We start from the raw sequence: 24,320 nt of genomic DNA, 5'->3' as shown, positions 1-24,320 counted from the left end.
TCCTCTACTCTCTTTTCCTCTGTGTCCCACCTTCAGTTAACTATACTTTACTTTTACATTGACTTGACTGTTAATATTAATATTTAATTCTGTAACCAAAATTAAGACTTAAGTTTATTGACTATAAAAGTTGAAAATTGATACAAAATATTTATATTCTTTTATTATTTATTTAATTTTGAGACAGGGTTTCACTCTGTCATCCAGGCTGGAGCATAGTAGTGAGATCTCAACTCACTGCAACCTCCACCTCCCCAGCTCCAGCGATCCTCCCACCTCATCCCCCCAAGTAGCTGGGACTATAGGCATGTGCCACCACTCCAGGCTATTTTTTGTGTTTTTTTGTGGAGACATGGTTTTGCCATGTTGCCCACACTGGTCAAACTCCTGCGCTCAAGCGATCCTCCCCACTCAGCCTCCCAAAGTGCTGGGATTACAGATGTGAGCCACTGTGCCCAGCCTATGTTATTTTATGTTTAGTTTTTAATTTTTGTGTGTACACATTTAGTTTTATTGTAACAAAGCAACTTGTACCCTTTTAACATTTAAAACTGAGCATCATCTTTTCTTTCCAGTGAAACAAAAAGAAAATTTAAAAATAAACAGGAACAAAATTACAATCAAGAATGTCAATTCCAAATAAGATCCTACAGGTTCTGCTGATTCTCCCATTGAGGGGTAGGGCTTAGGTCATCATGAGAAGAGAATTTTAAAAGTGTCATCTTAAACTGCAAGGACATCTGTCAAACATCACAAACAGCCCAAAGGAGAAGCCATGCTGTCAAAATGCCCACTTAACCCGGCCAAACATGTCAAAACCACCCTTTGCTGACCTTCTAAAACCCCATTTTTTAAAAGCTTTTTTTTTTCTTTTTTTAAACGAAAGAAAGTAGACAGATACATGTTGGTAAATGCTAACTGTCCACATTCACATAGAGACACAGTGTACTCTCTGAGCCCAATATATTCAGAAAGTAGGAAAGAAGCTAGACTTCTGTGCACTGCCATGCAGGGCCCTCGCACCCTCCAGCTTCCAGCAGAGCAAAAGGAGCAGGTTTTTCTTTTTTCCCACAGAGCTCAGTGGTGTTGATTCTATACAGTTTTTGCTCACACAGGAAGGGATAAAAGTGAATTTAGAATAGAAAGGGGATAGAGGCTCTTCTCCCATTGTATTCTGCTCAAGGTATTTCCCCCCAAAATGTTGAAAACCATGTAGTAGAGAAAAGGGACCACAAGAACAGGGTTACTGAGCACAAGAAGCGGGGTGGGGCAGGGGGAAGACTGCAACTTGCTCCCAGGAACTGGAGAAAATTTCTTTAAAAGGAAGGTTGGAAGCCATCAGTGTTCTATTAGTCATCTTCTCCATCCTCCTCTCCTTCTTCATCACCATCCTCATCTTCTTCACTTTCATCCTCATCTTCTTCTTCAATATCTTCTAATTCTTCCTCCTCCTCCTCCTCGTCGTCTTCTTCTCCTTCTCCATCATCCATATTGGGAACCAAGTAGTACTATAATGGGTTTGGCCAAATATCATCTTTGATGACCTCTCCTAACTCGTCAGCACCTTCATCAGAATGGTCAGTAAACCAGGTAGAAAAGCTCTCTGGTGCCTCATGCTGCCTCTTCCTGCTGACTTTATTCTGCATCTGACTTCAATATTTCGTCAAACTTTTTCCAAATTTCCATTTGATTTCAGTGGACTTTGCAGATGGATCACCACTCTCATTCAGATGAAATTCTTTGGAGAGAACTTTGTTTTCAAAGTAAGGATTTTCATCAAAATAAAAATCTGTTCTGTAATCTAATTTAATATTTTCAAATTCTGTCATTTCAACTCTGATCAAATAATGCAGTGCCTCTTTGCCCTCCTCCCCAAGCAGTGCAGACACTTGGAGATGATTGACAAATGTTGTTGCCCCAAAATTTGGGATCTTGACAATCAATTTTGACCTCTTCTGAAAAAATGCTTGGAGGCATTTTTATTATTTCTGTTCTACTTTCAAAATCTCCTCACTGGCTTGTTCATTAAGTCTACTTCTTTTTGTACTTCATCAACATGTTCAATTGCTTCTTGCTGTTCTTTTTCTCCCTTCTCTGGCAAGCCTACAGAGACTGATGTCTCCTCCAGTCTCAGAGCAGGAGGTAGTCTTGATTCCTTCTTTTAAGGTGGGAGTGGAGACTGGCATTTGGGGGCCATGCTGCTAGGGAAGTCTAAGAACCAGACCACAAGTCTCCTCACTTGTCAGGAAGCATGCAGAAAACTGTCTACATCATTCGAAATATCCAAACAATGTTTTCTGGAAGTCCAATAACACCATACAGCTTAAAATAACATTATGTGTTTCCCTTTTTTTTTTTTTTTTTTTTTGAGACGGAGTCTCGCTTTGTTGCCAGGCTGGAGTGCAGTGGCACAATCTCTGCTTCACCGCAATCTCTGCTTCTCAAGTTCAAGCGATTCTCCTGCCTCAGCCTCCCGAGTAGCTGGGACTACAGGCGCCCACCACCATGCCCGGCTAATTTTTGTGTTTTTAGTAGAGGCAGGGTGTCACCATGTTGGCCAGGATGGGCTCAATCTCTTGACCTCATGATTCCCCCTGCCTCAGCCTCCCAAAGTGCTGGGATTACAGGCAGGAGCCACTGCACTCAGCCTATTGTTACCTTTTTAATTTTCTTACACTGTAAGAAAATTGTGCAAGCTGTATATCCTCAAACTCATCTATCTTCTCAATAAAGTTGTGTTTCCCATTAGGTACTTGCGTTTTCCTAGAGATTTTTGTCCTTCAGCCTCTGCCTCAATAAGTCTGCTCTGCAGCTATAATCCTGTAATTAGTGTTACCCAGATCCCATGTTTTCCTTTTCTTTGGTCTACTCTTCTCTGTTTATTCCTAATTTTTTTGGAGCATATCCCCAAGTACATTCATAAGAAAGTGTGCTTGGGAGGTACATTTTGTGTGTTCTTCCATATCTGAAAATGTATTTATTCTATTCTCTGATTTGATTGATAATTTGCCTAAGTATGGAATTATAGAGTTACAATTCCTCTGCAGAATTGTGAAACCGCATTGCTTTAGAGTCATCTGTCATCCAGTTCTATTGTTGAGAAGCCTGATGCCATTTTGAATCTTTGTAAATGATGTTTTCATTCTCCTAGAAAGCTTACAGAATCTTTTTATGTCTGTGTTCTCAATTTTCACAGTGACGTGCTTAGGTATGAGTCATTGTATCCTGCACTGGGGATGGGAGTGGGGTTAATTTGGAAACTCAAATTTTCGGGTATGGGAAATTTACTTCTGTTTCCCTCTCTCCTCTTTTCCTGGAACTCTATTAGTCAAATATTGAATCTCTTGGATTGCTCTACTATATTATCTTTTCTTCTGTTTTTCTCATTTGGAAGCCATTTCTTTGACTTTATCTTTTGAACCTAATACTAATTCTTCCAGTCCTGACATTTTATATATTTTCGAGTATTTGTTCTTTTTTGGTTTCCTTTTACAAGTTTTTATTTGTTTGTTTTGAAAACAATAGTTCCCCAAATAACTTAGAATACTAGAGGTTATTAATAACTAGAGGTTATTAATGCTTTTATCCTCTATTCTCTACTTTGTGATGTTTCTTTCACTTTATGTTTTTAAATTACAATCTTCAAATAATTATGGAGACAGTTGAGTATGTGCGGAGAATGGACCTTGCAAACAAATAAAACCAATTTTGTAGACTTTGACCAATAAATTTCTCTTTAAGGTAAAGATAACTCAATGTTGTTAAAATTATATACACACATACAATTCTAAGCACATGGTAGGGGCTGAATTTATGGTAGGTCCAGTATTTTCTCTTTTATGAATCAATTTCTCAAAAATATTAAAACTGGCCAGTGCAGTGACTCACACCTGTAATCCCAGCACTTTGGGAGGTGAAGGTGGGCGGATCACCTGAGCCCAGGAGTTTGAGACCAACCTGGGTAACAGGAAGATTCTGTCTCTACAAGAAAAAAAGAAAGAGAAGAAAGAAAGGAAGAAAGGAAGAAAGAAAGAAAGGAAGAAAGGAAGAAAGAAAGAAAGGAAGAAAGGAAGAAAGAAAGAAAGGAAGAAAGAAAGAAAGAGAGAGATAGAAAGAAGAAAGAAAGAAAGAGAAAGAAAGAAAGACAGAAAGAAAGACAGGAAAAGAGAAAGAAAGAAAGAGTAAGAAGAAAGAGAAAGAAAGAGGGAAAGAGAGAGAAAGAGAAAGAAAGAAAGAAGAGAGAGAAAGAAGGAAAGAAAGAACGAAAGAAAGAACGAAAGAAAGAAAGAAAGAAAGAAGGAAGGAAGGAAGGAAGGAAGGAAGGAAGGAAGGAAGGAAGGAAGGAAGGAAGGAAGGAAGGAAGGAAGGAAAGAAGGAAGGAAGGAAGGAGAAAGAAAGAAATGAGCTGGCGTGGTAGTTCATGCCTGTGGTACCAGCTACTTGGGAGGCTGACGTGGGAGGATCACTTGAGCTCAGGAAGTTGAGACTGCAGTGAACTATGATTGTGCCACTGCACTCCAGCCTGAATGGCAGAGCGAGACCCTTGTCTTAAAAGATGATGATGTTAAAACCTCCAGTATCTACAGTGTGTGTGAGATGTGCCACCAGATGGCGCCATAATTGAAATTGTAACATGGAAGAACTCCAACTCCTTTAATATTTCTGCAGATTTCTGGTGAGGCTTTTGTCCTTGTGATCTGCTCTGCTTTTGGGATACTCTTTTTGCATGTGAGGTCCCATGTTGACCCCATTCCTGAAACCCAGCTCCTTTCTTAACTCTCTTATTTATACCTGCCCCATTCTGCTACACACACCCCAACTTAGGTAAAGTCTTCAGTAGATTTGGAAGTTAAAGAGTAAATGAGGGTTTATATTTTTGTGTTGAGAAAACTTTTTATTTTAACCAGATTCATTGCCACAGTTCTGGAGGCTGGGAAGTTCAATATCAAGGTGCCGGCAGATTTGGTGTCTGTTGAATGCTCACTCTCTGCTTCAAAGATGGTGCTATCCAGCTGTATCCTCACATGGCGAAGAGGCAAACAATTTCCTTGAAGATTCTTTTCTAAGGGCACTGATGCACTCATGAGGGAAAGCCCTAATGATCTGCTTAGCTCCTAAAGGCCCCACCTCTTAATGTTAAATTGGGTATTAGATTCCGACATATAAATTTTGGGGCAACACCAACATTCAGACCTCAGCACTACTAAACAATGGCTATAAAGTATTCAACAGATGATAATTATTACTATAATGAGATTCTTTGACTCCATTTTAGCCCTAAGATCTTTGAATTCTTGACGAGGAAGAGATATAAAATAAAAGAAGTAGAAAGCCTGGTGACTGACTTCTCAATTTTCATTCTCTGCTTATTGATCTAAACCAATCATGACAATCCCTCACAATAGTCAGTAATTGGTTTAGGGATAAGAATTCGTAAGCCAATTTGGGGCAATGAAATGTAGAAAACGCTTAAAAAGAACTTTTACCAAAAAAAGTTCCCTTCTAACTAAGGGCTAGGACTATGAAAAACCCATTTGTATGTAGCTAGACACAAAGACTCACGTTGTCTTGGTTATAGCTAACAGTCATTTCATGACTATTAAGGAAATTCACTTATTACTTAGTCTTCCTCTTTGGATGGATTTCTGAGGGTTTTCTACGTAAATAATTATGTGTCATCTGTAAAATAATTATTTTCTAAATTATATGTTTTTTTTTAAAAAAAAATGCTATAATGAACTGGCTAGATCTATAATGCAATGTTGAATAGAGGTGATAAAAGTGAATGTATTTACCTTGACTTCAATCTTAAAAGAGCATTAGTTGAGGTTTTTTGTAGATGTCCTTTATCAGATTGAGAAAATACCTTGTCATTCCCTGTTTGATAATTGTTTGTAGAATAAACCAGTGTTCATTTTGACAAATGGGGTTTTTTTTTCAATTTTTAAAAATTGTGGTCAAATACACATAACATTTACCATCTTAACAATTTTTTTTTCTTTTTTCTTTTTTCTTTTTTTTGAGATGGTGTTTCGCTCTTGTTGCCCAGGCTGGAGTGCAATGGCACGATCTTGGCTCACTGCAATCTCCACCTCCAGGGTTCAAGCAATTCTTCTGCCTCAGCCTCCTGCGTAGCTGGGATTACAGGAGCCCTCCACCACGACTGGCTAATTTTTTTGTATTTTTAGTAGAGATGGGGTTTCACCATGTTGGCCAGACTGGTCTCGAACTCCTGATCTCAGGAGATCTGCCTGCCTTGGTCTCCCAAAGTGCTGGGATTACAGGTGTGAGCCACCACACCCAGCCGGTATTAGATACATTTATAGTGTGTAACTATCACCACCATCTATTCCATAACTCTTTTCATCTTAAGAAACTAAAACTGTATACTCATTAAATAGTAACTCCCCATTTCCCCCTTTTCCCAGCTCTTGGCAACCACTATTCTACTTTCTTTAACAAAGGACTTTTTCTGTATCATTTGAAGTGGTCATATGGTTTTTCACTTTTATTCCATTAATAAAGTGGATTGTATTGATTCATTTTTATATGTTAAATCAACTTGCATTCTTGAACGAATTCTCTTTTTTCTTTTAAAAGGCAGGGTCTCACTCTATTGCCCAGGCTGGAATGCAGTGGCATGATCATAGCTCACTGTAACCTCAAACTCCTGGGCTCAAGCAATCCTCCTATCTCAGCCTCCCAAGTAGCTAGGACTATAAGTGTGCACAACTAGGCCTGGCTAATTTTTTAAAAAATTTTTTTGTAGAAATGGGGCCTTCCAATGTGGCCTATAGGCTGATCTCAGACTCCCAAGCTCAAGTGATCCTCCCACATAGGCTCCCCAAAGTTTTGGAATTACAGGCATGAGCCACCTGTCTGGCCCCTTGGGTGAACTATATTTGGTTATGCTGTATTATCCCAATAATATATTGCTAGATTTTATTTGCCAATATTTTATTAAGGAGTTTTGCCTCTGTGTTCATGAGGGTTGCATATAATTTCCTTTTTTAAAAATGTGTTGGCCGGGCGCGGTGGCTCAAGCCTGTAATCCCAGCACTTTGGGAGGCCGAGGCGGGCGGATCACAAGGTCAGGAGATCGAGACCACAGTGAAACCCCGTCTCTACTAAAAATACAAAAAATTAGCCGGGCGCGGTGGCGGGCGCCTGTAGTCCCAGCTACTGAGGAGGCTGAGGCAGGAGAATGGCGGGAACCCGGGAGGCGGAGCTTGCAGTGAGCCGAGATCGCGCCACTGCACTCCAGCCTGGGCAACAGCGTGAGACTCCGTCTCAAAAAAAAAAAAAAAAAAAAAAAAAAAAATGTGTTTGTCAGGTTTTGGCATCGGGTTATCCTGGCTTTGTAAAATGAGTTGGGAAGCATTCCCATTTCTATTTTATGAAAGATTTTGTATTGAGTTGGTTTTATTTATCTCCTAAATGTTTGAAAAAATTCACCAGTAGTGCTATCTGGATCTAACTTTTTCTTGTTGGTAAGCTTTAAATTATGAATTTGTGTAGTAGATATATACCTATTCAGATTTTCTGTTTCTGCCTGTGTCTATTTTAGTAATTGATATCTTTTACAACATTTGTGTATTTCTTCTTATTTCTTACAATTATTGAAGAAGTTGTGCAAATGTTGTCCCTTGAAAAATAATATGCCTTCCCCTCCATACTTTTTTCCCTTTGGCTGTTTTAAAGATTTATCTTTTTGGTTTTTATTAGTTTTCCTACGATGTTGTTAAATGTGGTTTTCTTTCTGTGTGGTTTTTAGCCTTTTTTGAAACTATGGCTTCATGTATTTCTACAGTTTAGAAATATTTCAGCCAATTTTTTCAGCCAACTTTTCATAGACTACTTCTTTCCTATTCACTCTCCTCTTTTCTCTGAGACCTCGATTATGTTGGATATGTTATCATAAGTATGTTGGATATCATATGTATGTTGGATATGCCCCATATGTCTCATTTTTCATGCTTTAAAAAAAAATTACTGGTTGTTTTATTCTAATCAATTTTCCAGATCTCTCTCTCTTTTTTAAAGTTGTGTCTATCTGTTTTTAAACCCATGCACTGGGCTTTTTATTTCAGTTGTACTTTTTAGTTCTGGCATTCCATCTGTTTCTTTGGCATTGTTTCTTATTGCCTGCCAAAATTCTCAATCTTGTTACATTAGCTATTTTGTTACTGCATAACAAATTACCACAAACTTATTGGCTTAAAACAACACATATTTATTATCCCACGGTTCTGTGGGTCTGAATTTTGGGTGCAGCTCAACTGGGTTCTCTGCCCAGTATCTAACAGCTGAGTTGCATTCTTATCTGGAGGCTGTGGGGAAGAATTTGCTTCCACGCTCATGCAGGTTGTTGGCAAAATCCAGTCTTTTTGGTTATAAGGCTGAGGTCCTTGTCTTTTAGTTGGCTGTTGGCCAGGGGTCACTCTCAGTAACCTGAGGCCATCAGCTGTTCCCTGCCATGTTGTCCCCTCCATCTTTAAAGCCAGCAATGGAGAATCTCCTTACATCAAATCCCTCCCACACTTCAAATTATTTTTTTTTTCAGCAGCCAGTCCACCTAATTAGGTCAGGCTCACCAAAGATAATATCCCTTTCTTAAATTCAACTGTTCCATAAACCATAACATAATCACAAAATAACTATCCCATCATATTCACAAGTCTTGCTGCACTCAAGGGGAGGAGATGATGTGGGCACATATAACAGGAGTGGGCATTTTGTAGGTCATCGTGTAGGAGCAGGACTAGACTACCACACTGGTCTTTCATGTATTTCAACATAGTCATTTAAAAATTCTTGTCTAATAATTTTTTTCTGGATTATGTGGACATCATTTGCTTTCACTGTCTCTTGTTCTTGGCTTTCATTATGACTTATCTTCTTATATCTTTGATTATTTTTCATTGTATGTTGAGTGTGGCATATATAAAATTATGAAGATATTTGAGGACCTGAAAGATGTTATTTTCTTCCATGAAGTTTCTACCGCTGTCCCTGCCCCACCACCACTACCACCCACTGTTGCCCAGGCTGGAGTGCAGTGGCACGATCTCAGCTCACTACAACCTCCACCTCGTGGGTTCAAGTGATTCTCCCCCTGAGTAGCTGGGATTACAGGCACGTGCTACCATGCCCAGCTAATTTTTGTATTTTTTGTAGAGACAGGGTTTCACCATGTGGCCAGGCTGGTCTCGAACTACTGACCTCAGGCGACCACCCACCTTGGCCTCCCAAAGTACTGGGATTACAGGTGTGTGCCACCGCTCCCGGCCTCTCCGTGATATTTTTCTTTTGAAGCTTGGACCATTAGCAATCCTAATTGAGTTTATTCATCAGAATTTTACATGCCACAGGGCTGGGATTTATTCTCTGTGATGGTAGGTCTTTTTCTGGCTCCTTCTTACTCCTAAGATATAGCTGTCAGCATTCTAATTAAAAGCCTGGGACACTATCAGATGTCTCCTCATTCTTGTCTTAAACTTTAATTTTTGTTTCCTCAGCCCTATGGTTCTTATCAAAGCTCTTGTCAGCTTCTCATTTGCCACTTTTGAAGTTGACATTGACTTGAAGTGGGGGAAAGCGACCCCAAATACCAGGCTCAGCCTCCCTGCTCCTGAATGCTGGTTACTCAGTTCATCATTACACTGGTGCCCTCTCATGCCTTCAGAAAGATTCAAAAGTATTTGTGTTCAGCTCTTCATTATTGTAGCAAGAAGTGGGTATGAAACAACCTATTCCACCATGCCAGAAGCTGCAATAGGAGAATTTCAAACTAGCGGTGACCTATTGGGCTATACTTTAAAAATCAATAGTGTTGGATTTTTACCTCACATCACACACTAAAAAATATATCATATGAATTAAATGTTCAAAACATAAAGAATTTAGAAAACGTTATAAAAGTACATGCAGAAAAGGTTGGAAAATGTATTTGTAATGTTAAGGGATATTGCAAACCATTGTTCATAATTTATTATATAAACTTTAAGACTTCTAAGGTGACAAAAATATTACAAATTTGTAAAAGAAACACCTGAATAAGATAAATATTTGCAGCATCTACTAGAAGAAGAATTAATTTTTGTTGTATAAGTGCTCCTAAAGTCAATAAATATATAAAGACATGCAAAAGATATGAATAGGAAAATCACAAAAGGAAATAAATTGCTAGTAAACATATGAGATGTTTAATCTCATTAATAACCAGACCAATATAATTTTATATCTACTAGAAAGGAATATGATATATCTGATAATGTTAGAAGGATTTAGAGATTCTGTTAGACTATGTTTTGATACAGGTTTTTGGAAAAAGATTGTCAATATACATCAAGTTTTAAAATGCAGATTTGCTGATTCCAGAACAACTTTTTTTTTTTTGGTGAGATGGAGTCTTGTTCTGTTGCCCAGGCTGGAGCGCAATGGCACGATCTGGGCTCACTGCAGCCTCCGCCTCCCGCGTTCAAGCAATTCTCCTGACTCAGCCTCCTGAGTAGCTGGGATTACAGGCACGCACCACCAAGCCCGGCTAATTTCTGTATTTTTAGTAGAGACGGGGTTTCACCATCTTGGTCAGATTGGTTTCAAACTCCTGACCTCGTGATCTGCCCACCTCGGCCTCCCAAAGTTCTGGGATTACAGGCATGAGCCACTGCGCCCGGCCAATTCCAGAACAATTTTAAACATATTGAAACTGAAGTATAACACAGTTATAGAAAAGTACACAGAACATACATGTACATTTTGGTGACTCTCACTAATCAAATACTCACGTAACCCGTGAAGTTTGTTTCTAGGGCTCTATCCTTAGGAAATATTTCCAAAGGCAAACAAACAGGCTTATAAAAAGCTGTTACCTTCAGCATATTTAAGTACTGTTTGAATGTTTTTAAATTCCAATTTTATTTAAATTTAATTTCAAAGACTTTTTCTTTTTCTTTTCTTTTCTTTTTTTTTTTTTTTTTTTTTTTTGAGATGGAGTCTCGTTCTGTGGCCCAGGCTGGAGTGCAGTGGCGCGATCTGGGCTCACTGCAACCTCTGCCCCACTGGTTCATGTGATTCTCCTGCCTCAGCCTCCCGAGTAGCTGGGACCACAGGTGCATGCCAGCACACCCTGCTGATTTTTTGTATTTTTAGTAGAGACGGGATTTCACCATGTTAGCCAGGATGGTCTCCATCTCATGACTTCATGATCCGCCCACGTGATCTGCCCGCCTGGGCCTCCCAAGGTGCTGGGATTACAGGCGTGAGCCACCGCACCCAGACTTCAAAGACTTCCATTTGATCCCAGGTCTGTTCTGAATAATGAAGGGAAAGATATAGTCTATTCTTGTTAGAACTTTATTCATTTATTTATGTATTTTTAACTTATTTTAGGTTCAGGCTACATGCGCAGATTTGTTATATAGGTAAACTTATGTCATGGGGGGCTGTTGTAATAGATTATTTTGTCATCCAAGTACTAAGCCTAGTACCCAGTGGTTATTTTTTTTCTGCTCCTCTCCCTTCTCCTACCCTCCACCCTCAAGTAGGCCCCAGTGTCTGTTGTTCCCTTCTTTGTGTTCATGAGTTCTCGTCACTTAGTTCCCACTTATAAGTGAGAACATGCAATATTTGGCTTTCTGTTCCCGTGTTAATTTGCTAAGGATAATGGCCTCCAGCTCCATCCATGTACCCACAAAAGACATGATCTCATTCTTTTTTTATGACAGCTTAGTATTCCATGGTGTATATGTACCACATTTTCTTTATCCAATCTGTTATTGATGGGCATTTAGGTTGATTCCATGTCTTTGCTATTGTAAATGGTGCTACAATGAACATTTCATGTGCGTGTGTGTGTGTGTGTGTAGATGGAATCTTTGCTCTATCGCCTGGGCTGGAATGCAGTGGTATGACATCTCGGCTTGCTGCAATGTCCGCCTCCCGGGTTCAAGTCATTCTCCCACCTCATCCTCCCAAGTAGCTGGGACTACAGGTGTGTGCCACCATGCCCAGCTAATCTTTGTAATTTTAGTGGAGATGGGGTTTGACCATGTTGGCCCAGCTAGCCTTGAACTCCAGACCTAAAGTGATCTGCCCGCCTTGACCTTCCAAAGTGCTGGGATTACAGGCATGAACCACCGCACCCAGCTGCATGTGTTTTTATGGTAGAATGATTTATTCATCTGGGTAAATACTCAGCGGGATTGCTGGGTTGAATGGTAGTTCTGTTTTTAGCTCTTTGAGGAATTACCACGCTGCTTTTCACAGTGGTTGAACTAATTTACACTTCCATCAACAGTGTGTAAGTGTTCTCCTTTTCTCTGCAATCTACTCAGCATCTGTTATTTTTTGACCTTTTAATAGCTATTTGAAACTGTATAGTGTATTAACTATAGCCATCCTACCATCATATAGAACACTAGAGCTTATTCCTCTTCTCTAGCTGTAATTTTCTTGAGATATAAAAGTCCAAGGGAAGCAGCAGGGACCTCTCACCTGAAACAGAGGCGATGGGTGATGCCGGAAGCAGCAGCTCCTGTGTGAACAGGCTCAAGATATCCTCTGACAGGACAGTTATGGATATGACCGCTGGACAAGGAGCGCAGCAGGAAGAACTCAAAGGGCCTGTAAGGATGCATGAAGGTAGCAACCCCAGGAAATTCATAAGTTACCGAAGGACGTTAAAGGAAAAGTACATTCCTATCTGGGGATATGGACGTTTGAAGTCTTTAAGTGTTTTTTAAATGAAGGTGTAGCCTTATTTTATACTTACAAGCTGTTGAAGCCTGGACATGTTACTTTCATAATTTGTGTTCTTACTGTGAGAATGAGGTCAATGTGTAATGGACTGCACATATTGGAATGTTCCAAATCTCTTACATAATTTTTCTAAACTATGATTTTATTTATTTATTTATTTTTATTATGCTTTAAGTTCTAGGGTACATGTGCACAAAGTGCAAGTTTGTTACATATGTATACATGTGAAATGTTGGTGTGCTGCACCCATTAACTCGTCATTTACATTAGGCATATCTCCTAATGCTATCCCTCCCCTCTCCCCCCACCCCACGACAGGCCCCAGTGTGTGATGTTCCCCTTCCTGTGTCCAAGTGTTCTCATAGTTCAATTCCCACTTATGAGTGAGAAATGTGGTGTTTGGTTTTTTGTCCTTGCAATAGTTTGCTGAGAATGATGGTTTCCAGCTTCATCCACGTCCCTACAAAGGACATGAACTCATCCTTTTTTATGGCTGCATAGTATTCCATGGTGTATATGTGCCACATTTTCTTAATCCAGTCTGTCACTGATGGACATTTGGGTTGGTTCCAAGTCTTTGCTATTGTGAATAGTGCCACAATAAATATACATGTGCATGTGTGTTTATGGCAGCATGATTTGTAGTCCTTTGGGTATATACCCAGTAATGGGATTACTGTGTCAAATAGTATTTCTAGTTCTAGATCCTTCAGGAATCGCCACACTGTCTTCCACAATGGTTGAACTAGTTTACAGTCCCACCAACAGTGTAAAAGTGTTCCTGTTTCTCCACATCCTCTCCAGTACCTGTTGTTGCCTGACTTTTTAATGATCGCCATTCTAACTGGTGTGAGATGGTATCTCATTGTGGTTTTGATTTGCATTTCTCTGATGGCCAGTGATGATGAGCATTTTTTCATGTGTCTGTTGGCTGCATATATGTCTACTTTTGAGAAGTGTCTGTTCATACCCAGTGAGAGGAACCCGGTACCTCAGTTGGAAATGCAGAAATCACCGTCTTCTGCGTTGCTCACGCTGGGAGCTCTCCTCTTACATAATTTTTTTAACTGATCAACTCTATCCTTTGATCATGCCCAAGCTGTGCCCCAGGGGTTCCCTTGAGTCTGTCAGTAAGTTCTATAGCCATCATTGTATCCTTCTTGGCCCTCAGCCAAAAACAGAAGGCCCAGGGCTGGCTCCAGGGCTCGGATCATGGGGATTTTTCTCTAAACTAAGCACTGAGCAGCGATTGAGGACATGCTGATGTTATCAGGCTATTGCAGAACAGAAGATGCAAAAGAGAAGCGCTGGTGTGAGTTTTCTGGAGCACTCAAAACAGTTTGTTCGGAAAGCCTATTCAGAAGTTTATTTTGGTTTTAGCAATTGGAATTCAAATTGGTTACAATTTAAAAACATAAGACACATAGTTTTTCCTTAGGCTTTTAAATTAATTTGCAAATTTTATTGTTCAATTCACAAATTCGGTAGATATTTGACTGCATTTTGTGTATCTCACAAAGCTTTCTTGTGACCTGTGTTGATAAATCATGATGGATACTGAGGACACCAAGCACTAGGAATCTAGGTTTGGGTCTTAGCTTGGGGCTTAGAGAGGCAGAAGGCTGATTAAAGGGCCTCACTTATGCTTGCAAGAGTTTCAGGACTAAGAAGAATCATCTGAGGCTAATGAAGCATAAATTATTTCTGCAGTCCTCCTGGCTCATAAATAAGTCATAAATAAGGAAATCCCAAACTGTAATTCTCAACTTAAGAGTTGTTCCTTTAGGCCAGCCACGGTGGCTCACGCCTGTAATCCAGCACTTTGGGAGATCAAGGCGGGTGGATCACGGGGTCAGGAGATCGAGACCATCCTGGCTAACATGGTGAAACCCCGTCTGTACTAAAAATACAAAAAACTAGCCGGGCGAGGTGGCGGGCGCCTGTAGTCCCAGCTACTAGGGAGGCTGAGGCAGGAGAATGGCATGAACCTGGGAGGCAGAGCTTGCAGTGAGCCAAGATGGCGCCACCACACTCTAGCCTGGGCGACAGAGTGAGGCTCCATCTCAAAAAAAAAAAAAAGTTCTTTCTTTAATGCATAAAATTTAATTTTGTTGTTGTTGTTCTCCTCCCATGCCAGAATATTTGAGGTAAAGAATGCGGATTGGACAATAACTAGAAGAGGTTCACAATTTCTGTAATGTAGCCTCAACTGTTATGCCTCTGTTTTTATGATTATCTCATTACATGTAGTGATAGAAATTCATGTCAGGCCTCAACTTGGATAACCAAATCTTCTCAGGCCTCACCAGTCTGGAGTTACTGATGGGACCACTTTAATAGTAACCTATATCTCACGAGTTTATTACCATCTCTCCAATTCCTGTATGTATTAATTAGAATTGGTTTGGCAATGACAGAAACTTCACGTAGCAGTGGCTTAACAAAAAAGTGTTTATTTCTCTCATTTCTCTTTATTTTATTTTTTAGAGATGGAATCTCAGTCTGTCACCCGGGCTGAAGTGCAGTAGTATGAGATCATAGCTCACTTCAGCCTTGAACTCCTGGGCACAAGGGATCCTCCTGCCTCAACCTCCTGGACAGCTGGGACTACAAGTGTGTGCCACCACACTTGGCTAATTTAAAAAATGTTTTGTAGAGATGAGGTCTCATGCCCAGGCTAGTCTCAAACTCCAGGCCTCAATTCATTCATTACATGAGTGAGCCACCATGGCCAGCCTTTACACTTTGTTTTCTAAAGTCCAGGGATAGTCAATTTAGGTCTGTTATGGTGTTCCATGGTGTCAGACAGTCAGGCTCTATCTTGTTGCTCTGCTAAATTCAGCATGTGGCTTCCCCATCAGGGTCCAAGATAGCTACTCTAGCTTCAGACATGTCCATTCCAAGGAAAAAGAAAAGAAAAAGCAAATATGGCATTCTCCTTCCCTTCAAGGACACTTCTCAGAGCTTTCATTCAACTTTTCCCCTTCAAGGATATGTCCCAGACTCTCTTTTTATTTTGGATGGCTATGTGCTCAGGTGAAATTGGAGGTTTCTGTTACAACCCACAAAGGAAGAAAAGAGTTGCAGACGCTTAGAGACAGTGGGTAATGTCTACTCCATCCCTTACAGGTCTCCTTAAAGTCTCACCTGTCTCATCTCTGCCATATCTAGGATTCTCCAGGGGAGCCCTCAAAATGCTCCCAGACAAGTAGGTCAGGTGTATCAGATGGTGTCTTTGATTCTCTTTTTCTTCTGCTTCAGTCTTGATGGTGCCCTTTAGTAACAAAGATACCTGTGGGAGCCTGATCGACATCATGGCTCCATGAAAACAATAGCATCTGCGCCAAGATGTACTTTCATCCAACAGTGCTGAAACTGTTTAGATGAAGATCTTAGAATTGGGTGGGTTTGGGGGATGGGAGTCAAGTGGATACACTATGCCTTTATCACTCAGTGCTGCCTTTTATCCCCTGAGCACCAAAATAGTATTGTTTGTTTCTCTGTTCTCAGCATCTCTCATAAAAATAACTCCACCACATTCTACTTAAAGCTCCTGTTTCCATAGTATTCAACATTGGTCAAAAAGACAAGGTGCATGTTGTTAGTGTGTATGTGGTGTGTGGGGTGAGGAGGTGGATGGATGTGAAACACCATTCTTGCTTCTCTGCCCCACTATTCATCTTTCTTTTCTTTTCTTTTCTTTTTTTTTTTTTTGAGACGGAGTCTTGCTCTGCTGCCCAAGCTGGAGTACAGTGGCGCGATCTCCACTCACTGCAAGTTCTGCCTCCTGGGTTCATGCCATTCTCCTGCCTCAGCCTCCCAAGTAGCTGGGACTACAGGCGCCCACCACCATGCCCGGCTAATTTTTGTATTTTTAGTAGAGACGGGGTTTCACCATGTTAACCAGGATGGTCTGGATCTCCTGACCTCGTGATCTGCCCGTCTCAGCCTCCCAAAGTGCTGGGATTACAGGCGTGAGCCACCATGCCCGGCCATCATCTTTCTTTTCTATCATGCAGAATCCTTCCTCTTCATCAATTCTTTTCATGTAACTGGAACCCTTCCAAACACTGCCTTATCAGTTAACTATGCATACCTGAATCTGTTTGAACTCTGGTTTTAGGAACAACTTAACCTTGAGCCAAGTACCTACATTTTACTTTGTGTGCCCAATGCTGGCAAAGCGACTGGCATGCATAGATACAAAATACATACTTGTTGAATAAATGAATGAACATGTGGTTAAGTAGTGCCAGAGATGGTGTCGTTGAGTTTAACTATGTCTTACTGATTTTCTACCTACTGAATATGTTCATTTATGATACAGCAGTGCTGAAGTCTCCGACTGTAATAGTGGATTCATCTATTTCTCCTTGCAGGGCTATCATTTTTTACCGTACACATTTTGATGCTCTGTAATTACAATGATGACTTCTTGGAGAATTCTGATGTCTTTAACATGTAATAACCCTCTTCATACCTGATAACTTTCCTTGCTTTGAAGTCTGCTTATCTAAAATGTATATGGCCATTCTCAAATTCTTTTTTAAAAATTAATTATTTTAAATTGACAAAAATTATACATATTTATCACATACAATATGATGTTTTAGAATATGTATGCATTGTGGAGTGGCTAAACTGAGATAATTAACCTATGGTTTTTGTGATAAGAACATACAAAATCCACTCTTTTAGCGATCTTCAAGAATAAAATACATTGTTGTTATTATGATTATCATTATTATTTTTGAGACAGAGTCTCACTCTGTCACCCAGGCTGGAGTGTAGTGGCATGATCTCGGCTCACTGCAACCTCTGCCTCCTGGATTCAAGCAATTTTCCCTGCCTCAGCCTCCCGAGTAGCTGGGATTACAGGCGCCCGCCACCATGCCTGGCTAATTTTGGTATTATTTAGTAGAGATGGGGTTTCGTCATGTTGGCCAGGCTGGTCTTGAACTCCTGACCTTAGGAGATCTGCCCACCTCGGCCTCCCAAAGTGCTGGGATTACAGGCATGAGCCACCGCACGCGACCAATAAATTGTTATAAACTATAGTCACCATGTTACACAATAGATCTCTTAAACTAATTGTTCCTGTCTAACTAAAATTTTGTAACCTGTGACCAACATCTCCTTCATCTCCTTACCTTCCCAGCCTCTGGTGACCATTTTCTACTCTGTACTTTTTTTTTAAGTAGCTTTAGGGGTACAAGTGGTTTTGGTTACAGGAACAAATTGTATAGTGATGAAGTCTAGAATTTTAGTGCACCCATCACGTAAGTAGTGCACATTGTATCCCAAAAGGTAGTTTTGCGTCCCTCATCCTCCCCATTCCTCACCCTCCCCACTATCCCCTCCTCTGAGTCTGCAGTGTCCATTAAGCCACTCTGTATACCTTTGTGTACCCATAGCGTAGTTCCCATTTTCAAGTGAAAACAGGCGGTATCTGGTTTTTGATTCTTGAGTTACTTCACTTGAAATAATGGCCTCCAGTTCCATCCACGTTGCTGCAGAAGACATTCGTCTGTTCTTTCTTATGGCTGAGTAGTGTCCTATGGTATATGTACTGTACATATCGCATTTTCTTTATCCACGCATCGGGTGATGGGCACTTAGGCTGATTCTATATATTTGCAATTGTGAATTGTGCTGTGATAAACATACATGCGCAGATGCCTTTTTGATATAGTGACTTCTTTTCCTTTGGGTCACCCAGTAGCGAGATTTCTGAATCAAATGGTAGATCTACTATTAGTTATTGAGAAACCTCCATACTATTTTCCGTGGAGGTTGCACTAATTTACATTCCCACCAGCTGTGTATGAGCATTCCTGTGTACGAGCATATCCATGCCAACGTCTGTTGTTTTTTGATTTTTTGATAATGTCCAGTCTAGATGAGGTAAGGTAGTATCTTATTGTTGTGTTAACTTGCATTTGCCTAATGATTAGTGACATCAGGCATTTTTTAATATGTTTGTTGTCCATTTGTATATCTTCTTTACAGAAATGTCTATTCATGTCCTTTGCCCGCTTTTTATTAAGAGTTTTTTTCTTGCTGATTTGTTTGAGTTCCTTGTAGATTCTGGATATAAGTCCTTTATTAGATGTATTATTTGCAAATATTTTCTCCCATTCTGTAGGTTTGTTTGTTTACTCTGTTAAATTTGTCTGTTTACTCTGATGATTATTTCTTTTGCTATGCAGAAGGTTTTTAGTTGTAATTAGGTCCCACTTATTTATTTTTATTTTGGTTGCATTTGCTTTTGGGGTCTTAGTCATGAATTCTTTTACTAAGGCAATCTCTAGAAGAGTTTTTCCTAGATTATCTCCTTGAATTTTTGTGATTTCAGGTCTTAGATTTGTCTTCGATCCATCTTGAGTTGATTTTTATATAAGGTAAGAGATAAGGATCCAGTTTCATTCTTTTACACGTAGTTCTCCAGTTTTCCCAGCACCATTTATTGAATAGGGTGTCCTTTCCCTTATTTATGTTTTTGTTTGCTTTGTCAAAGATCAGTTGTTTGTAAGCATTTGGCTTTATTTCTGTGTTCTCTAGTGTGTTTCATTAGTTTGTGTATCTACTTTTATAACAGTACCATGTTGTTTTGTAGTATAATTTGAAGTCAGGTCATGTGATTACTCCAGATTTGTTCTTTTCGTTTAGGATTGCTTTTCGCTTAAGAGCCTGAATAGGAGAGCTCTTTTTTTTTTTTTTTTTTTTTTTTTTTGTTCCATGTTAATTTTAAAATTGTTTTTCTAATTCTGTGAAAAATTATGTTGATATTTTGATAGGAATTACATTGAATCTATAGATTGCTTTGGGCAGTATGGTCATTTTACAATATTGATTCGTCCAATCCATGAGCATGGGATGTATTTCCATTTGTTTGTGACATCTACAATTTCTTTCAGCAGTGTTTTGTAGTTCTCCTTGTACATCCTTGGTTAAGTATATCCCTAGGCATTTTATTTTTTGTAGCTATTGTAAAAGGGATTGAATTCTTGATTTGATTCTCATCTTGGTCATTGTTGGTATAACAGTGCAACTAATTTGTGTGTATTGATTTTGTTCCCTGAGAGGTTACTGAATTCATTCATTGGATCGAGAAGTCTTTTGGAGGAGTCTTTAGGGTTTTCTAGGTATAAGATCATATCAAGGTATAAGATCATATCATTGGAAATAGAGATAGTTCAATCTCCTCTTTTCCAAGTTGAATTTCCTTTATCTTTCTCTTGTCTCACTGCTCTAGCTAAGACTTCCAGTACTATGTTGAGTAGAAATGGTGAAAGTGAGCATCCTTGTCTTGTTCCAGTTCTTAGGTGAAATGCTTTCAGCTTTTCCTTGTTCAGTATGATGTTGGCTGTCATTTATGGCTTTTATTATTTTGAGGTGTGTTCCCTCTATGCCTAGTTTGTTGAAGTCTACTCTGTACTTCCATGAGTTCAACCTTTTAGATTTCTAGGCTCCGGGGCTCAAGGATCCTCCTACCTCAGCCTTCTGAGTAGCAGGGACTTTAGGGACACATTGTCATGTCCAGCTTGGATATTTACTTTATTCTGAGTTAAAACTCACAGCAGTGTAGACTTCATGAATGTTTATTCTATTCTGAGTTTACATGCAACACTGTTTTAAAAATGTGTTTATTTACACTTAATCCCCAATGTGATGGTATTTTAAAATTTTTTCTGGTGCTAAAATTGTTCCAGCTTTGGTCATTAAGTGCTCCTTCAGGCCCTTATCCTTTTTAGAATATTTCTGTATTTTCTAGAATTACAGGATAGTATAGGCTCATCTCACATTTTCCTTCCCTAGTCCTGAGATTAGTTTCTGTCAGGAAAAAATCTGGCCAGGCACAGAGGTTCATGCCTGTAATCCCAGCATTTTGAGAGGGATTACAAGGAGGGCAGATCACTTGAGCCCAGGAGTTTGAGACTAGCTTGGGCAACATGGTGAGACCCTCACCTCTAAAGAAACAGAAAAAAAAATCTGATTTCTCAATTAAGTTGGTAGAAAAACTTAGGATAGCTAGGCCATGCAGTTTACTGTTACTTGCAAGTAAAAGAATTTGACAAGGACAAGCAAAAGAACGCTTTGCCCCATTTCCAGCCAAAACCAGAGGGATGACAATAATGCAATAATGAGAATAGAAGGAGAATATGAGAGCAAAACCATTAGGCATACATCTCTCAATTTCTTCTGGTGAGGCTTAGTCTTGGAGAATGAAAAGTTTCATTACGTAAACTGGAGATGACATTGAGGAAAAAGTCCTTAGGTTACACCCTCATCGGAATAAATAATGAGGCACATCACAGACCGTCAGAGGGGATGCTCAGGCTTCTTGAAATGCTTTCAGGCTCCATGTAGCCTAGATGATAAGTGGAGAGGCAGATAACTTCTCCAAGATAACCCTGCACAATGACGGCTGAATTGGACTTCCAGATGCAGTCATGTCACCTATAGGGTGAACCAGACTGCCATAAAGACTCTCATTCCTTGGTTATTTTTGTTGTTGTTGTTGTTGTTGTTGTTGTGTTTTGAGATGGAGTCTCACTTTTAATGCCTGAGCTGGAGTGCAGTGGCATGATCTTAGCTCACTGTAACCTCTGCCTCCTGAGTTCAAGTGATTCTCCTGCCTCAGCCTCCTGAGTAGGTGGGAATACAGGCGCCCACTACCATGCCCAGCTCATTTCTATATTTTTAATAGAGACAGGATTTCACCATGTTGACCAGGCTGGTCTCGAACCCCTGACCTCAGAAGATCCACCAGCCACAGCCTCCCAAAGTGCTGGGATGACAGGTGTAGGCCACCGCAGCCAGCCTCCTTGGTTATTTGTAATAGTTTGTTTAATTTCGACCAGAGCAAGGAGAGCTAGCTAGATGTAGAATGTTAATAGCTATTGTCATTCATCTGTGATAGCCTGATGTATACATCTTTAGTATAGGAAAGTTCTTTTTTGGATATAATATCTTCTTGATGGCTTGTTTTAGTATTAGACTTCTGGCATGATGCTAACCAATGATCCAAAGCTCTGGCTGAACCTTTAATTGTCTGTGACACATTAAAAAAAATACAGACGGCTAGGTCTTACCCACACATAGTGAATTAAATCTCCAGGAGTGGGCCTGAGCTTTGGCATTTTTGTTAAAAGTTTTACAGGAGACTCTGGTTAATGAGGCGAAGTTGAGAACCAGTGAACCAAGCCTTTGCAGTCAGGTTTCAGCAGTCACTCTCGGCAGAAATTGTTGGCAATGGACTCTGTACTTCTGTTGCAGTTGACTGGGATAAGACCTTGCAAAAGTAGCCAAGACTCTATGTCTCACTAGCAGCCTTACATAGAGCTGCACAGACTAGGAGGCAGTAGAGTAGTGAGTGTGTTCCCAGAATTCCTGCAGAGGTCTAGAGTGGGTCTAGGCAGATGCTTAAAGCTGAATAACAAACAATAAGAAAAAAAATTTCAGCCAGGCATGGTGGCTCACGCCTGTAATCCCAACACTTTGGGAGGCCAAGGTGGGTGGGTCACCTGAGGTCAGGAGTTTCAGACCAGCCTGACCAACATGGTGAAACCCCGTCTCCACTAAATACAAAAAAATTAGCCAGGCGTGGTGGCACATGCCCATAATCCCAACTACTGGGAAGGCTGAGGCAAGAGAATCACTTGAACCCAGGAAGTGGAGGTTGCAGTAAATCAAGATTACGTCACTATAGTCCAGCCTGGGCAACAAGAGTGAAACTTCGTGTAAAAAAAACAAAAAAAAAAGAAAATTAATTTTATTAAGTAAGATGAAATGTTTGACAGACTGGTAATTGTTTCCCAGGATACATATTCTTCCTTCTAGAACCAGACTTAATTTCCCAAACTCCCTACCTTAAACATGTCCATGTCACTATGCTCTGGCCAGGTTGATGTGAGTTGAAAAAATGTGAGCAAATTCTTAGCTATGTCTTCTTTAGAGAAATCTGGTTTTCCTCTACTTTACTTTTTCTTATTCCCATGCACTGAAAGGCAGATAGATCTGTGGTGAGCTGGCTTCAACCAACCAGACCGAGATACACCTCAGCACTGGGAAATGGTAGAATCACGACCTTGATAAACCCCAGTTCCTCAATGATCACATGGAGAAAAGCCAGCTTCCCACCATGACAGATTGCCTTTCCCTGGACTGTTATGTAAGGGAGAAATAAACTTCTTTTTTTTTTTTTTTTTTTTTAAGACAGAATTGCCCAGGCTGGAGCGCAGTGGCACGATCTTGGCTCACTTACAACCTCTGCCTCCCAGTTTCAAGTGATTCTCCTGCCTCAGCCTTCCAACTAGCTGGGACTACACGCACACACCACCATGCCCAGCTAATTTTTGTATTTTTAGTAGAGACGGGGTTTCACCATGTTGGCCAGGCTGGTCTTGAACTCCTGACCCCAGGTGATCCACCCGCTTTGGCCTCCCAAAGTACTGGGATTACAGGCGTGAGCCACTGGGCTCTGCTGATAAATAAACTTCTATTTGTTTGAACTACTGTGTTTCGGAATGATTGTTGCATTAAATTTTTCTACATTTTAATTACTACAAGCTACAGGACCAGTAGTCTCAGATCTTCACTTACTTGTTGAACTTCTTTCACTAGAAGCTTCTCCAAATGCTGGGCTCAAAATTTCAACAAATGATTCACTAATAAGCTTTCAATGTCCATTTTTCTAAAGTTGCAACCTATATCTTAAGTTGGAATAGATTATGGCAACTATTAAGTTTTCAGTGCCCCACCAAAAATTAACAAGTGAGCATGTGTGCTATTGGAACACAGGCCTGGGACTTTCTTTCTCCCTCTGCCCTCCCCCGTGAACTCCACATTCTCCGTTCAGAAAGGGGCAGGAGGTTTGAAAGCGCAGACATTGGGTAACACTCACTATTGCCTTAGTTCCCATGTACTAGCAGTGCCCCTTTACTGACCTTACTCTTCTTCCTGTCATAAACATCTCTTTAGAGGTCTTTTCATGTCCAACCCTTGGTCATCTTCCATCCTGTTTCTCAAGCAGGGTAAAATCCCTCATTTTCTTACTCTCATTTTCTCTTGAAATTCTTCCTTTTCATATTCTTAATGTTCCCTCCTCCTTAGAAGCCCACTTTCTATTTTGACGTTTGCTGCACAGGTTGCTAGACCAATATGGAAAATCCAAAAATGTGCTGCTCTTCCCTTTGTTGATCTCTAACCTGAACAATGAACACAGTGCATGCTGTGGAATATGCGTAAAAATTAGTTCATCAAAATGTTTATACAATTGAAAATTCTATATTATATGTAATGTATTCATTCATTTTAAAAGACTTATTGAATATTAAGTGGCAGGCACAAGGCATTGAGGATAGAAAAGAATGAGAGAATGCCAAAATATTATGCATTTCAATATGGAAATACTCGGGCATTATTACACTAGGGTATATATTGAAGTGATAAGTTGCTTATACCCACTTGTAATGAACATATTTTAAAAACAGAAGGAAGAAAATCTTTGACAGTGGAACAACGTCAAATATTTGATTTTTTGAATTAAGTAAGGC

The 24,320-nt window shown here is 40.0% G+C and overlaps 1 pseudogene; it reads right to left on the bottom strand.

Moving 5' to 3' along the window:
• Positions 1-1,279: 1,279 nt before the first annotated feature.
• On the bottom strand, positions 1,280-2,197 carry LOC105499186 (protein SET pseudogene; annotated as a pseudogene).
• Positions 2,198-24,320: the final 22,123 nt, after the last annotated feature.

The sequence above is a fragment of the Macaca nemestrina genome, chromosome 7, assembly GCF_043159975.1.
Source record: "Macaca nemestrina isolate mMacNem1 chromosome 7, mMacNem.hap1, whole genome shotgun sequence".
Classification (NCBI taxonomy): domain Eukaryota; kingdom Metazoa; phylum Chordata; class Mammalia; order Primates; family Cercopithecidae; genus Macaca; species Macaca nemestrina.
This window is presented reverse-complemented; position numbering and strand designations above follow the sequence as displayed.